Source organism: Stegodyphus dumicola, chromosome 9, assembly GCF_044657685.1.
Source record: "Stegodyphus dumicola isolate Sdum_Otavi_A_Nest chromosome 9, ASM4465768v1".
In the NCBI taxonomy this organism is placed as follows: Eukaryota; Metazoa; Arthropoda; class Arachnida; order Araneae; family Eresidae; genus Stegodyphus; species Stegodyphus dumicola.
The window spans coordinates 168382666-168399633 of record NC_140776.1 but is presented as its reverse complement, the minus strand read 5'-3'; the positions used below and the strand labels follow the sequence as shown (position 1 = coordinate 168399633).

The 16968-nt window shown below is 33.4% G+C and overlaps 1 long non-coding RNA gene across 5 annotated transcripts in view; it reads left to right on the top strand.

Moving 5' to 3' along the window:
* Positions 1-16221, top strand: part of LOC146995549 (uncharacterized) — a 101717-nt gene extending 85496 nt beyond the window's left edge. For 3 of the 5 annotated variants that reach the window (XR_015043143.1, XR_015043138.1, XR_015043137.1), the window contains one exon: positions 16076-16221. This is a non-coding gene — a long non-coding RNA (uncharacterized LOC146995549). Of the gene's footprint in view, positions 1-10709; positions 12196-16075 lie in introns of those variants that run through there. The other 2 variants (XR_015043144.1, XR_015043139.1) reach the window with 1 other exon arrangement.
* The last annotated feature ends 747 nt before the right edge of the window (positions 16222-16968 follow it).

The window sequence follows — 16968 nt, the reverse complement described above, 5'->3', positions numbered from 1 at the left end:
TATTTTTATTGCTTACAAATCTTGAGATATATCATATAAAGTCAAATAATTTCTTACATGGCTTTACCGCTTCTATCATGTTTAGCAACATTCAGTCATATAATCTTAAAAGTCTTCAATTCTGCCAGTTCCTTAATACAATTCATTTCAAATTGTATTTAGCTCACCAGAGGCAAAGCGGAAAAATAGGTGAAAACAGGTAGTTCGAACAGGGTTCATATCCTAGCTGCATCGCAGTTTCGTCGTTTTCTTCACATTTTTGGCTTGGTTTATTTGATTACGGCATAGCACACTACCTCAGTAAGGGCAGTGATACTTTCCTGGAGAAATGTCTAAGGAAAACTGACTCATACCCACGTTATGTATGGGGGGAAAAGACGATAACGCCGATGCAGCCAGCCCGTTCGCCCAAAATTGAGTCCAGGTCAAACTACCAGCGTTCAGCGACTTTACTGCTGTACTGCTATGACCCGTTTTTCTCAACTATAAAGTGGCCGGGAGCCAGGAAAGGGGTATTGTCGTGACTTGCGATGTGGCGAATTTTGGTACTTAGTTATTACTTTTGTAACAGACAGCGCCACCACTTTTTCAAGTCATTTCATCACACAGTTGCCATTCGCCAATGTAACAGCCAATTAAAAAATATTCAGAACTACCTTTCAAATTTGCATAATAAGATTTATTCTTATTATGCAAATATATATATTGTCTGTTTACATATATATATATATATATATATATATATATTGTCTGTTTTGCAAAATATTTATTTCTTGTGCTGTGTTTTATATTACGGATAAGAAAATTTTCAGTGTACGAAAATACAAGTGTGAATTTTTTTTATTAAATTAGCTGGTTTAAGTATTTCACTGAATTATTTGGTATTAATATAACTGAAAGTGAGCTCCTAAATGTGATGGATATAGATAATATCAAGAACTTTACGCATATAGTGAATGAAACACACCCAATTTTGTACTGCTATATTTACTTGTCAAAATCTATTTCAAACGATTTGTTGTAAGCACAGCATTAAAAAGTCTGATATGTAGACCACGACTTCCCTTGCGCGGAATATTAAATTATACGCACATTTTTTTTCTGCATTTCATTGAAACTTATTTCCTCTCTCATTAGAGATAGTTTTCTCTTTCAATTAATTCAATTCTCACTTTGCGACAAGACAAAAATACATAAAACCTCAAAATAGCTTTATTAAAAATTGCAAAATATAGAGACTTGAAACACCAAATACAATTAAAACAATTAAAAAAAAACAATTTTTACAATTAAAATTATTGTTTCTACGCAAAAACAAGTAGTTATGCCAGCGACAAGAAGGCAGATTTTTCGGTGCACAAAACTTTTACTTTGGGTCCCACTTGGCAAAAAGACACTAAAAGTGCAGAAACTGAATTCACTATTTCGCTAAGTTTCAAATGCAAACAAATATGGCAGCTATAGTAAAAAAAAATTAGGCTTAGCCGCACTTAAAAAACTTTTAAATAGCTAATAATTCTACAACTATTGCATGCAGATTAACTAAAGGCATAAGAACTTTAACTGGGAGATAAGAACAACATAATTCAATCATTTTTAAAGCAAAACATGCACAATTTACCAATATATAAAAATTAATTTTAAAAAAAACTGAGCTCACGCAGCTGAGTTACAAAGTGGGTATATTTGCTTATTTATACACTTTTGGTGCAGCCGAATCCAACCAAAAAGGTAGGTGCACAACTACATGTTATATCATATACAAAATTTCAACGTTTTGAGTCTACTCGTTTTTGATTTATGCGAGCTACATACTTACATACGTACATCTAGACATCACAAAAAAATCTGTCCTGAATCCATTTTAAATCCTTTTTGCAAACCGTTTTGGGAAAAAGAGTCCTTTATTCTGTTCTTACCTACAGATGTCATGCAAAAACATCGTTCATTGTATCTGATAGCAGTTAATATATGGGTATTTTCATTGAAATATGATACCCGAAAATTTTCATGGCTGCGACACTTCTTACAAAAGTACAACTTACTTCGTTTGATTTACTTACAACTTACTTCGTTCACTGTCTGTCTCATTATTTACAACTTACTTCGTACAAGGAAGTAAAAAAGTGAGTTCTCAAATATCAGTAAATAATTAATTTTATTCCTTTTGTTCTTTCATATTATAATAGTTTATCATTTATCAGTACAAAAACTGAGGTAATTAAAAAATTAACTTTTTAGATATTTTTAGTATTTTTTCATTAACGTTATAAGGTATTTTCTCCCTCCTTTCTGCATGCCTTCGTGGTGTAACCGTAGCACACTCGGCGCGTATTCGAGAGGTGCAGGTTCAAGTTCCGGCGACTCCTTTGCACATTTTTCACAGCTCCTTTAAAATAACCTAATGACTCTACAGTGGCGCTCGAACTAAAATGTTGTGAACGATGATTCTTCACAACCAGGATTTAACGATCGGGTTTCCTAATTTCCATTTGCCCTTTAAAAGGGATAATGTATTTTCTCTCTCCTTCCAGTATGCCTTTGTGGTGTGACGGTTAGCACACTAGGCGCGTATTCGAGAGGTTCAGGTTCGAGTCCTGGCAAAAGGCATTGCTCATTTTCAAAAATACCTCTCGGCGTATTATAAAAAAATAACCTAATAGATTCTAAAACGTAATTAATGAAAATCATTTCAACCCAAAATAGGATTTGCGTTAGTGAATTTTAGTTAAGAATAGTGGCTCCCCAACTATTCTGAATATTATTGGAATAATTTAAAGATTAAATCCGATAGTATCTTAAGATGGTTTTGCAATCAGAAAACAAACTCATATTGATTCATCCTTATTTTCTTTACAAATGCCGAATATCTGTTTGCAAGTCTAATCTGTTTTCAAATCAAATGCCGAATATCTGTTTTCTATTTGAATTTGATCAAATAGTGTGTTAGTGTTTAATTCAAAAGATAATATTATGCATTGATTAACATTTCCTCTAACTTCTTTTTAACTAAGGTTGCCTATGAGCAACCCCTTTAATTCTGACTCGCAGCTTTTATTTTTAGGTCAGGATATGAATGTAATGTTAAGGCCAGGATATGAACGTCGGAAGGTTAAGGATATGAACCTTTAAACAATAGGATTTCTTTTGAAGCACAGCGGCATGACAATGATCAATAATCTTAGCATCACTAAGAATAATTTTCTGGGTTCTCATACTGAAATTTTCCCAGAGTATTAAAAGTTGTAAATGAAAACGTAAGCATATTATAAAGGAAAATGTAGCCGAAAAATGCTGTGACTGCTATTTAACTCTAAAGAGGGGTTATCAAAGAGAAAATGAGAATTAATATTGATTAAAATTGCATTTTAGGTAATTATTACTGATTATAATAGACTGCAATGTTTGAATATGAATTCTTTGAATATTTTTTTAAAAAATTATGATTGCGAAAATAGAAAAATAGTTTCTTGAATTGATTCCTTTCTCACAGAAGCCAGATGAATTCTGTTTTACTTAATGAAAACTAAAATTTATTTGCATATTAATCTGTCCTCTGTGAGCACTTTATTTCAATGATCTCTATTAATCTGCCATTTGTTTTTCTTAATTTAAATGCTTCAAGAATAATTAGAAAAGGACCTAATTCTCTTCTTGCCTTTAAATTCTTCATTTGTAAAACTGCATTTTCAGCTATAATCATGTGAAATAATTCTCTAAATATAATTCAGTGCAGAAAAAATAAGATATATAAACAGCTTGCAAATGGGATCACCACTTAGATTCTGTTTTAGAAATATGATGAAGCTTACGAAAAATCTAGGAAGCGAAATAATTCCGTACAATATTTTATAATTTTTTATCAATGATCAACCTGTAAATATAATTTATCGACATGCAAATATAATTTAATAATTTAATGTGTACGTATATGTTACCGTGAAACACCGAAATTGGAGAATATCGACTTTCACCGGAGAATGACAACATTTACCACATACATCGGTGAAAGATCGAATATTGCATTACATTCTTGTACATTCGGACCCTCACCGGTGTTATGTCGACAATCACAGATATGCTCTGGTGTAGGTCGAAAAGAGAGTTCATAAGAAGTCATAATAGTTTAAGTTGTTGCAATAAATAAGATTTGAGTCACATAATTTAGTAAGCTTTTTATTACTATTATTTTATTTTCTCATTTAGAACGCACTGTATAATTAAGTAAGTTTTTAACTTCTATTATTTTCCTTTCTCATTTTCAATGTACTGTGTGTTTTAAGTTCTTATTTTAAGTCTCAAGTGCTTTTTTTCGTGACTGAATTACGGAGAAGAAATATATTCTTATATGTTCAACATTCACCGGTGAAAGTCGACATTCTCCAGATTTCGGTATTTCACCATAACATATGTTCTACATGTAAATATTATAATATATATATGCATGTATATGTGAGGAGAAGGTTCATTAGCGTCTGAGTGGTAAAGCCGCTAAACAGTGATAGTTCGGTCCGGAGTTCGCATTCCAGTGAACGGAATGGCTGTATGGGCGTTTACGCTCCCCGGGCAAAGCGATTAGAAATACGATTTGTATGCGATTGAAATGCGATATTAATGTGCAAAACTGATATAATTTTGAATATTTGTTTCACCTGTTCATTCGTGCTTTCCCAGTGCTCGGGTACCTTGGCAAGGTCGGGGGGCTCCCTCTCCAAGGAGGGTCGAAAGCCTGAGCAAAAGTGCCTACTACTTACTGACTTGGTGTGAACCCCAGGGTACCAGGTCGGTCTACAGACCCAGTGCATCTTATTTAGTTAAGCGTTGAATAACTCTACCTACATCAAAATGAGTTCTAAAGACATTCTCAAAGAAGGACAGGCATATATTGCCACCTTAGAGACAATATTGACAAATTCTGGCATATTCTGGCATAAACAAGGCAGTAGCCGCTGATATTCGACATCAATTTCAATTGATGTTCAACCTTCTAACTGAACAGTGTGTCGAGATGGCACACATGGAAGGACAAATTCATCAAACGCCAAACATTAAAGACTCTTATGCGGACGTACTTAAACGTCCAGCTCGTGACCGATCCAAAACATGGAGAAAACCAGATAAACAACATGTCACTATTTTATACCCCACAAATGAAGGGGATAAACCAGACAACATCAGAAAGAAGCTCTTAAAAACTATTGATCCCACAAAGCTCCACATTGGAGTGAAAAGACTTAAAAATGAGGCAAAAGGTGGTCTCTTAATAGAGACCAATAAAGCGGAAGACATAGAGACGCTAGAAAATGAAATAAATACTGTACCAGAACTTAAAAAGGACCTACAAATTGTTCGTCCTACACGTAGGCTTCCTAAAATTATAATATATGATATTCCAAGGGACTTGACTAAGGAAGAACTTAAGGAAGCCATTTTAGCCCAAAACGAAGGCATCGATGGTGATGGCCTACAGGTTAAATTTCCTATCAAGCATAAGAACGGAAATCATTGGAGTGAAAAGACTTAAAAATGAGGCAAAAGGTGGTCTCTTAATAGAGACCAATAAAGCGGAAGACATAGAGACGCTAGAAAATGAAATAAATACTGTACCAGAACTTAAAAAGGACCTACAAATTGTTTGTGAAACCTCACCGGAGGTTTTCAAACACTTACTAAGTTACGCAAACTGTGCGTTAATTGGGAACGTTTCAATTTAAGAGAATACATCAGACCAACGCAGTGTTTTAAATGCTGCCAATACCGACATATTTCTAAACAATGCCAAACAGAAGAGGCATGTGGACATTGTGGAGAAGTGGGACATTCCCACAAAAATTGTGACAATAACTACCAAAGATGTATTCATTGTGCAGAAAGAAATGCGAATAGTGATAAGCACCTTGACGAGCAGCACTCAAGTTTCTCAAAAGACTGTCCTAGCAGACAGCTAGAAATTGAAGATCTTCAAAGAAAAATCAATTATGGCTAGAGAACTTATTCAAAATATAAAAGCGTTGCAAATTAATTTAGCGAGATCACATGTCGCAACAGCACAACTAAAGACTTGTATCTTTGAATACGACTTGATTTTTATTCAAGAACCATACTGTATCAATGACAAGCCGTCTGGCTTTCCGACTCAAACATTTTTTCTCCAAATGACCACCCCAAAACAGCCACAGTGGTGGTTAACCCACGACTTACGGTTCTGAATACTTACGCTTCTTCTACTTTAAATGTTATTACATTAAAGATTGAACATAGGACAATAACCATTTTTAACTGTTATACTCAACCTATAACGGACTTAACAGATTTAACTACTCTGTTAAACTTAGCTGAACGTTACTTTGACGATCAACATGATCTTCTTCTCCTTGGCGACTTAAACGCGAAAAGTGTGCTCTGGGGCTCCCCCTTCAAGGATCCCAGAAAACGCACACTTAGAGAATTCTTAACAATGCATAGACTGGCTGTTGAAAACGATCCGGATGGTCCCCCTACCTACAACTGCACAAGGGGAAAGAGCTGGATTGATATTACAGCTTCCAGATCAATCTCTTCCACGTCTTTCATTCATAATTGGAAAGTTATGGACTGTATCACTTTAAGTGATCATTGTTATATCTCTTTTGAAATTACGTATCAACATTCTAGCTCAACTCAAAGAGTCAAATATAAACTTACACAAATGGATTGGCTCTTACTGAAGGCAAAAATTGGTCACTTTTTTGGTTCAATGGAATCTTACTTGCCTAAAGATACAGTTGATCTTAATCAACTTATAATTAAGTGGACTCAGAAAATACAGGAATACTGTGACTTGGCAACCCACACCAAGGGAAAATATGTTAAAACTCAACACAAAGGTGTCCCTTGGTGGACCCCGGAACTCTCAATATTACGAAAAAGAATCCTCGCTTTGAGAAAGCGTTATCACAAATGTATTCATGATGACGAACTAAGTGCACACTATAAGCAAGTCTATGAAAAAGACCTTGCTCTCTATAAAAGAAAGCTTATGCAAGCCAAAAGAACAACCTGGAAAAGATATCTGGAGCGTCTAAGTCCTAGTTCACCCTTCGGGGTACACTATGACATTGCTAAGGGGACTATGCAATCCCCTCTACAATTAAAAGCGTTACTCAAACCAGATAAAACCAAGACTTCCACAATAGAAGAAACTATACGTTTCCTAATGGATTACCACTTTCCTAAAGATATAATCAGCGAAGACACGGAGTTTCATACGACAATTCGTAACAACTTAAGGAATCCATATAATTCAATAAATGATGTTCCGTTTACGATTCCAGAAGTGGAAAATGCTATCAAATCCCTCAATCCAGGCAAAGCACCTGGAATGGACAATATACCTAAAGAAATTATAGCTGAAGTTTTCTATGCTAACCCACAATTACAAGTAGCGTTACTTAATGAACTCTTCCGTCGAGGAATATTTCCTAACTGCTGGAAGACAGCGAAATTAGTATTATTCTCAAAAGAAGGAAAAAATGGTGAGCTTCCTGATGCTTACCGCCCTATTTGCTTGCTTAACGCATGGAGTAAAGTCTATGATAAATTAATCACTAACAGATTGACTTATTTCTTAGTATCGAATTCCAAATTAAGTGAACAACAATATGGCTTCACGGCGGGAAAATGCTCAGCAGATGCCATCAAGGACAACATAGTCTCACAAATAGAAGCAAACCGACGTAATAATAATTACACCAATGTTATCTCTTTGGATATCAAGAGTGCATTCAACAATATTTGGTGGCCGTTCCTACTACAGGAACTCCGCAATCTGGGATGTCCTCTAAATATTTATAAAGTTATTGAAAGTTTATTGGATAATAGACATATAATCTATGAAATAAATAATGTTCAATGCACTGCCGGCAATGAAAAAGCCGACGAGCTAGCCAAACAAGGGATTTACTCGAACACGTACCTAGACTGCAAGATCCCTATGAGTAATAGCATCAGGACGACAAAGATGAAAGCTCTCGATCTATGGCAAAGACAATGGAACGATGAAGAAACAGGACGACAAACGTTCACACTTCTACCGAATGTTTCGGAGAAACGGCATTTCAGTGATTTTTTTTAAATCAAGTTATCACTAATCACGGAGCCTTTCCGATTTATATTAACAGATTCAAACTAAAGGAATCTACATGCAAGTGTCAATGTGGTAGTGAATCCGCAGATGCACTTCATATGATTATAGACTGTTCCAGTGTATCAACAAAACGTAGAGAAATTTTCAAACAAAATATAACTTTAGAAACTCTAAAACAACTAATTAAGAACGACAAGGGACGATCTTTGTTATCAAGTTTTATGGAATACATATACCATAATGAATCAGATCTGTACTTATAAATTGATTGTATTATATAATATTATTGTACTTATATTGGAATACTCATATCACAATGAATTAGATCTGTACTTGTAAATTCAATCGTATCATGTAATATCTTTGTACTTTTATTTGCCATGTTATTAATCATTTAATTATTGTAATACTTAATATTGATTCTTTACTTTGTTCTTCCTATCATTCTATGTTGCATTGTATAACTCAATTTATGTTCAAAAAATAATTTGTTTTGTAAATATAAAAACATGCTATGTAATGTATTTTTTCAATAAAGACGTTGGCGAGGCCAACACATCTCCTAGTCAGAAGACCTCAAAATTCTAACTAGGTCTTTCAAAAATTCTAATTGGCATTATTTGATCTTTGAGCTCTTGCTCCAAAATTGAAAATTTCCTTAGCCTATTGGCTCTGGTGATACTTCTGCTTAAGAAGTGCGGACCAGACAATCCATTTTCATGTTGTATGGGCGTTTACGTGGTTTTCCCCATGTATAACGCATATACGATCCAGTTTTGCTTAGAAAGTCCTCTACAGAGGCATCCTTACCCTTAGGCAGATAGCCGTCGAGTGCTTTGCTATATTTAAATAAACCACAACAAACCATATAAGTAATTTAAAAATCGCTTTATTTTATATATGCTTATAAAATGTATATATATGTGTGTGTGTATGCATAATTAAAAATTTTCTAATTGCTTCAGAACCTAACATTTATATTGATATTATATACATATACATACATTAATGAACATTGTATATTTGAGATTTTTTTCTTTGATATTTTATACCTGGTAGAGACATTAGGTATTTTTTTCCGGAATCAGGCAAAATGAAAATTAACAGAGCCTTCGCCGGGAATCGAACCACGGACCTCTGACAATACCGGCTCAGCGTGCAGAACCACTACACCATGAAGGGATGCTAGGAAGGCACGAGAAATACCTTACATACTCCCCTTTTGAAAGGGCGACTGAGGTTTTTAGGGGACCCAATCGCCAAATCCTGGGCGCAGAGAATCCTCATGAAACACCCTTTTAGTTCGGGCGCCACTTTAGAGACATTAGGTATTTTTTTCTGGAAGCAGGCAAGATGAAAAATTAACAACGCCTTTGCTGGGAATCGAACCACGGACCTCTGACAATACCGGCTCAGCATGCAGAACCACTATACCACGAAGGGATGCTAGGAAGGCGGGAGAAATACCTTATAACCTTGTTCTTTATTTTGTTGCATTTATTTATGCCTATATACATACATATAAAAAAAAACATAATAATAGGCTAAAAATTAAAAGCAAAATTTTTAAACCCGTCCTGCACTATAGATATGTGTGTATTGGACGGCAGAATTTAGGGAAGTTGAAATTTTTAGAATTTGGGAAAGCACCGAGTGTCAAAATTAAGGGATGAGAAGTATTTATGATTTAGGGAAAGCACTGGGATCCAAAGTTTAGGCATGGTTAAAATTTAGAACTTACAAAAGCGCTTTGCAGCAGAATTTAGGACCTGTAGAGGCGATACCAGGCGGTTTCAAGCGCCAGCCCTAGATAAAGTCTTAAGTATATATGTGGGAGTTTATTTATTCAGGACTCATATTAGTTTGAAGCATGTGCAAGAAATAAACGTAGGTATAGTAAAAAACTAAACTATTACAATTCAGGCTTAATTCAGAACGCTATAGGAGCAAGACAAAATTTAGCGAAACCACTTGGGTTTCGTTGCCAATCTTGTGATACATAGCCAATAACGTATAACACACGCTATTAAGTTAGGCTAAAATTATCATTACTGATTCTAAGGCATTTTAAATTAATGTAGCAGACTGCGCTGCTCCCTGACCTTCTAATTTGACCCAGTTTATTAATTTTCGCAGACTGTTATTATTACAGAAATTTTATAAAAACTAAGCTTGAACTTTCGATTATGTCGAAAAGAGTTTCCAATTCTGGAGTTACAAAAGGGATCTACAAAGCGAAACCATGTTTAGAAGTCCATTAAACAAAATGTGGAATTGCTGCAAAAAATGCATACAGGCATATTCGTCTTAAAATTATGTGAGGAGTATGGCATTGGAAAGTCCACTGTATATGACACAAGAAAAAAGAAAAAGGAACTTTTTGAATTTTTTGTGGGAGCATCTTAAACAACTTGCATTGAACGAAATGTTTAATAAAGTAAACAAATATTAAGCTTTCTTTTGTAAATTTTGATACCCTTTAGATCATAATTGTTCTTTATTTCATAAATTACAATTTCATAATTTTAATTGTATAATTTCTGCATGCCATCTTACCAGATTTAAATTGATGATCTATTATTAGGGGGACCAAAAAGTAATGTCGTTTCTACGCATGTCGACAACAACGATAGACAACAACATGCTAAGGGCAGAAGTGGACGCAAATCAATGTCAAACAATCGAGGAACTGTCAAACACTCTTAACCAACCTTGGTCGACCAAAAACATTTAAAGCAGAATGGAAAAATAAGCAAAGCAGGTGTTTGAGTCCCCCATAATCTGTCCGAAGAGAACAAGGCCAACCTATCCATCACACGCAATGTATTGCTTCAACGGCACCATACAGAACCATTTTTTGATCGCTTGATTAGTGGAGACAGAAAAATAAGTCCTATATGATAATCCAAAACTCAAAAGGCAGTTTTAATAGGGGTTACAAAGGGTTTACATCCCGAAAAGGCACTTCTGGGTATTTGGTGGAGTATTCGTGGAATTGTTCATTTTGAATTGCTGAAATCTGGAAAAACTGTTAATGTAGACCTTTATTCTGAACAATTGGATCTAGTGAACCAATCTTTAATTGGAAAATATCCGGCGATTGTCAACGGAAAAGGCGTCATTCTGCAACACGACTGTGCAAGACGAACACTGGAAAAACATAATGAATTGGGGTGGGAGGTACTGCCTCACCCACCATATTCGCCCGATATCGCACCCTCGGATTTCCATTTATTCCAATCCCTACAACATTTTCTTAGTAACAAAAAATTTCAAAATTTTGATGATGTCCAAAATGCCATCTTGAGATATTTTACTCAAAAACCAATTGATTTTTATTGATCTGGGATTGAAATCTGCATACTAGATGGCAAAAGGTTGCTGATAACGAGGGTGATTATATTATTGCTTAAAAATAAAAACTTGTTACAAATTTATTTGTTTGAATTTAATGTAAGAAAGCAACATTACTTTACAGCCCCCCACAGGATTTGGAAATATCCCAAATCCGGAATCGGCTAGTGCGGATTTCGAACTTTGTACTGTATTTATTAATACTATATGAAGAGATACTTTTTTAAATTATAAAAAATATTGCTTAAATTTTTAATGCATTTTATTCTCACTTTTTTGAAGTGTTTGTAAGAGTAAATTTTTAATTTTGCAATGTTATTGTCTGTTATTTTACTTCAATATTTATAATTAAATTTTATATACAACAAAATTTATTTTGTAGATTTCAAAATTGTGCATCATATACATATTTAATACTTCTAAATATGTCAAACAATACATAAAAAGTATTATAAATTAAACATGCTTATCTTCTACTACAGAAATGTTTAACAGCAACAAAATTTAATTATAAGATTTTTCTTTTCTTTCATGTTTGCAGCAAATGCAAGAAATAAAAATAATTCTGAAGATGTTTTTTATGTTGAAAGGTATCTAGTGGCATTAACTGCATAAGATACTTTTAAGCAAGTTGTAGCTTATATTTAAAAGAGTCGCTGATATTATCATCCAAGCCTCATATTTTCAAACTACAGTAAATTTTTTTATAAACATGAGGTTTAGAATAATCACTTTCCTAAAAATCAAATAATGACACAAACATCAAGTTCTTAGGAGCCTGAATTAATCAGAATCACAGAAATTCAGTGGTTATGTAGAAATTATCCACAGCAGGACAACTCAGAAAGTTCTGGGGACAAGTAAAACATGCACCAAAAATTTTGGAATCATTTGCCATGATCTTTATTAAATAAATTTAAGATGATTTCTGAAAATAAAAATTCAACTTTTTTTAAAATTAAATACTGGAAAGCACTTTCCTGTTTTCTCACATGTGCTTAAAATTCTAATTTAGAATGCAGTTGTCAAGAACTGAATTTATTGCCTATGAAAAAATATTTCATTTTCAGATTAGATATAAAAGAATTTTTTTACCTCAGTAGTACATAGAGACTTCAAACTGCAAAATGTCCTGCAAAAAAGAAATAAAAATGCATTTCAATAGTCAGTACATAACAGAATATGCTATACAATATTTACATATAAGTTGCTTCAAAGGACTAAACTGGGAAGTAAATTTCTTCTGAAATTTAAGATGAATATGAAGAAGGTATACAATAAATAATTATGAAACTAAATTGAAGACCTTTAACTAAGAATTTAAACATGCTGCTAATTAATGTATACAGAATCATAGCCTTTAGTGCAGTAATAAGGAATAGCAAATGTAATAAACAGTAACTCTTTAATCAACACTAAGAAAACTGCTGAAACTGAACATAAAACACTAAGTTAATAATTTCAGAAACAGTTACAAAAAAATAATTGTTTAAAATCTTTACATATAACAACATAACACTGTTGGGCATAATAACAATTCAGCCTTTTAGGGCATAGTACATGCAGCAGAAAAGGTTTGAGATGGCACACAATTTGCTCTCAGTTCAGTTTTATATCCCTTTGGCCAGTGAAGGCAAACTCTTTAGTCAACAGAGTCAATTATCAACAGTTCAGCACTGTATTTATTAATACTTGTATCCTCTTTTCAAGTATCTTCTTCCATTCATTCTCTGCATATGTCCAAACCATCTTATACCTTTCTCAACACTACATCTTTTTTCGCTCCACAACACTCCCTAAAATTAACTCAATATTTCAGTTTTTAAGTCTTAGTTAAACTATATATATATGTCGAATAAAACTTGATATTATACTTAATAACGATACTATTTTATTGATAAAAGAGAATTGCAATATATTGAAAAACTTGAATCGCAATAATGACTAACAAAACACTAATGTAAACAATGGCCTTGCATCTTCTTGAAAAGTTTGCATTTTGTATGTTGTTTTTCATTTTAAGCCTTATTACAAGTTTTCATGAATAAGATGACTTCTCTATTTACTCTTGACAAAAAGTTCATGCTTGAAAATTATTGATCGTATGAATATGTAGACTCGAATAAGAAAAACATCAAACGTTAGTTTTTTAAGCTGATTACATGAGTCGGGAATAATATTATTCCACATGTTTTCCTTCTCCAGATTACTTGTGCTGTGAACTAAGCACACATTTATTTTTCTCCAATGTTTCTACATCAGCACTTAAAATGTTCAAATTTCAAGTTTCATAATTTTTTTTTTTTTTTTTTTTTTTAATTCAGCAATTGATTTCAGAGTTGCCAATGTGAATATTAAACAGAGAAATGCAATTCCGTTGCACTAGTATTAAGAGGTTTTTTAACAAAGGCTAATGTTGCTTTGCTGATTCAGAATTCCTGAAACCTGCTGAGAAAAACTTCTGTCATAAAACTGTTGTTTTGAAATGGCAAATGTCAATATTAGATCTATTTTCTTGAGAATGTTTCAACAGGCTTGGAAAGTGAACCAAAGTTTCTGTTTCAAAAATCTTGAGCAGAAAGAGATAATTTGCTTTCAAATGAAATAACTTCTTCCAACATCAGAAAAATTGTGTTTCCTCTTCCCTATAGGAGGTTCGAATCCCGCGAACGGGCTGGCTGCATGGGCGTTTTCGTGGTTTTCCCCATGTGTAACGTGTTAAAAACGAGCCAGTTTCCCTTAGAAAGTCCTCCATGAAGGCATCCCTCCTCTTAGGCAGATAGCCCTCGAGGCTTTGCCATAATCACACACACACACACACACCTCTTCCCTATAGTTTTTTGATTAAGCTGATTTAGATGAGATGTAACGTCTACCATAAAATAAAATTTTTGGATCTACTGATCATTCATTAGTTCTGGATTATAAACACTCATTTCAAGGAGTAATGCTTTAACTTCTGTTAATAAGGATGCAAAACATTTCAAAACATTTCCTCTTGATAACCAACGCACTTTATTATTCAGCAGAAGATCTGAGTACTCGCTCTCCATTTCAACTAAAAATTCTTTAAACTGGCGATGATTAAAAGCTGTAGTAATAATGAGGTTAACAATAATATAATTATGAATTCCATAACTTTGCAAATTTCTTCTGGAAATGTCGAGCACAAAGCGCTTCTTGATGAATGATACAATGGTAAGTAAGATCTTGTCACTGATTTTTCCTTTCAAAATAATAACAAAAACGTTTCTTACCCCGGTCATTCTTTTCGCCCTGTTTGTTGCAACTGAGACAAGTTTATCGAGATTTGGTGATCTACCAGGAGACCAGAAGAAAAAGCAGAGTTGGCAGCTGTGGTTTATAAATATAAAAAACTATTTTTATTCGAATCCTGGTATATACCAACATTTTCTGTACTTTTTTTGGTTTAATTTATAAAGTAAGTTCAAAAGCAATCTAAATAAATATATATATGCATTTTTCAAGTACTGAAAAGGAAGGGCATGATGGGAATGATCTTCTAGCAATGGTGAAAGGGGTGGAATAGGGCAAAATAGGTTGAGAACCACAATGTTAGATCTTTTAAGTATTAGTTAAAAAAAAAATAAGTTTGAAGCTTTACACGGCATTTAATTATTATTAAATGAAATTTGTTTACATCTAATTAGAATTTCGGAACACTTCCGCAAAGAACCCGGCAAATGTAAACATCGCCAACTTTGGCGATAATAGTTCAAACCTGGTAATCCGGCAGATTCAACCTATTCGCTTGTAAGAAGGTTGCAACCATTCCTCTAACGTTCATTTTGTTGAATTATCACCGTCATTGTTCGCATTTGCCAATTTAAATTATTCTTCACTTATTTATTATTATTTTTTTGTATTTTCACGTTATTATTTATGAACTTTTAACAAATAGATAGAAATATTTTCATATAATAAAGGAAGTTTTCGGTGACAGATGCTAGTTTGTGGAAGAAAATATGGCGGGAGAGGGGTTAATGATAATTGGTAACATGGCTGTTAACGTAGCGTTAAGCACACAGAATCATGAGGTTTCCAACCGATAAAATATTTTGACTTTATCACCTGCCAAAATATGCATTTTAAATAATTAATTAAGTAATGTTTTTATTATTGGTATGGTCATCTAAAATTATGAGAAAAACAATATTTATGGCTTAAAACTTTAACCAGATAATATATTGTTAATGCTTTTCCAACAATAACATTTGAGAAGATTTCAGGTGTGACACACAAAGAGATGATTAAACTGAAATAAAAAGTATTATTGATTCTCTAAAATGACAGAATAGTTTTATGGATACTCAAAGTCATCAAAATTAGCAAACCACTACTTGTGTAATGAATCCAAGTGCAAATGACTCTTCAAAAGTTTTATTAACAATGCTACTGAATAGAATTTCAATACTGAAAATTATTGGCACTGTCAAATATACTATGAAAGACAGGCAGTTGTTTCAACATAAAATGCTTTAAACTGTTTACAAGTAAATTGATAAAAATAACATTGAAAAACTGTTTATGTAAAATGGATGTATTAAAAGTCATGCATTCATTAATTTATTACAGGCACATGGCTCTTATTGAACTAAGACTGTCACTGAATGATTGTTTGGAATCGACATTTCTTGCTGTCTGAAACCTACTTCACCTATGATGTAAATATGCAGTTGTGGTTCTCACTGACATAAAGTTTAGCCACTCCTGATCGATTATATATGTCTACTGTATTTATACCTATTATACTAATTATCAGATACAATTTTGAGAATATCAACAAGCAAAACACTTAAAAATTTAAAAAAGACACTTGTAGTAGAAATATTAATATTCTATATGAATTATGGAAAGTACATGTAATGAATAATACCATGACCAAACACTTAAAAAAAAGAATAGATTAAGTATTTCCTACCTCGATACTTGAGAAAGCAATCCTGTTACACAACACATAGTTAACTTTTGATTACATGATATTACATATTACATATTTAGTCCTACGAGTGGTTAAGAAGGCTGAATAGTGGTAGTTCAATCTCGGCTCAAATCCTGAAAAACGAGCTGGTTGTGCAGGTTATTTTTTTCGTATGTGTTTTGTGAATTTTGTGACATTTTCGTGGTTTTCCATGAGCCTATTTACCCTAGAAAATATTCACAAAAGCATGCCTTTTTCAGCTAGCTCTCACATGCTTTGTATATTGAATTAAGTACACACAAACCCTTCTTATTTTTAAAATGATAAAGTTATTAAGTTCACATTACATGCAACGAAGCTTTTTACAAGCCAGGATACTTTCTTTGACAATTACAGTGCTAATTAGTGCTGTACTTCTCAGTTATATGTGAAATAACATCTCAGTGTCACTGCTTGTGACACATTTGTTTCACTTAAGTCTTCTTATGCAGTCATAAGCATGAAATAAACAAAACAATAACATTTGAGAAGATTTCAGGTGTGACAC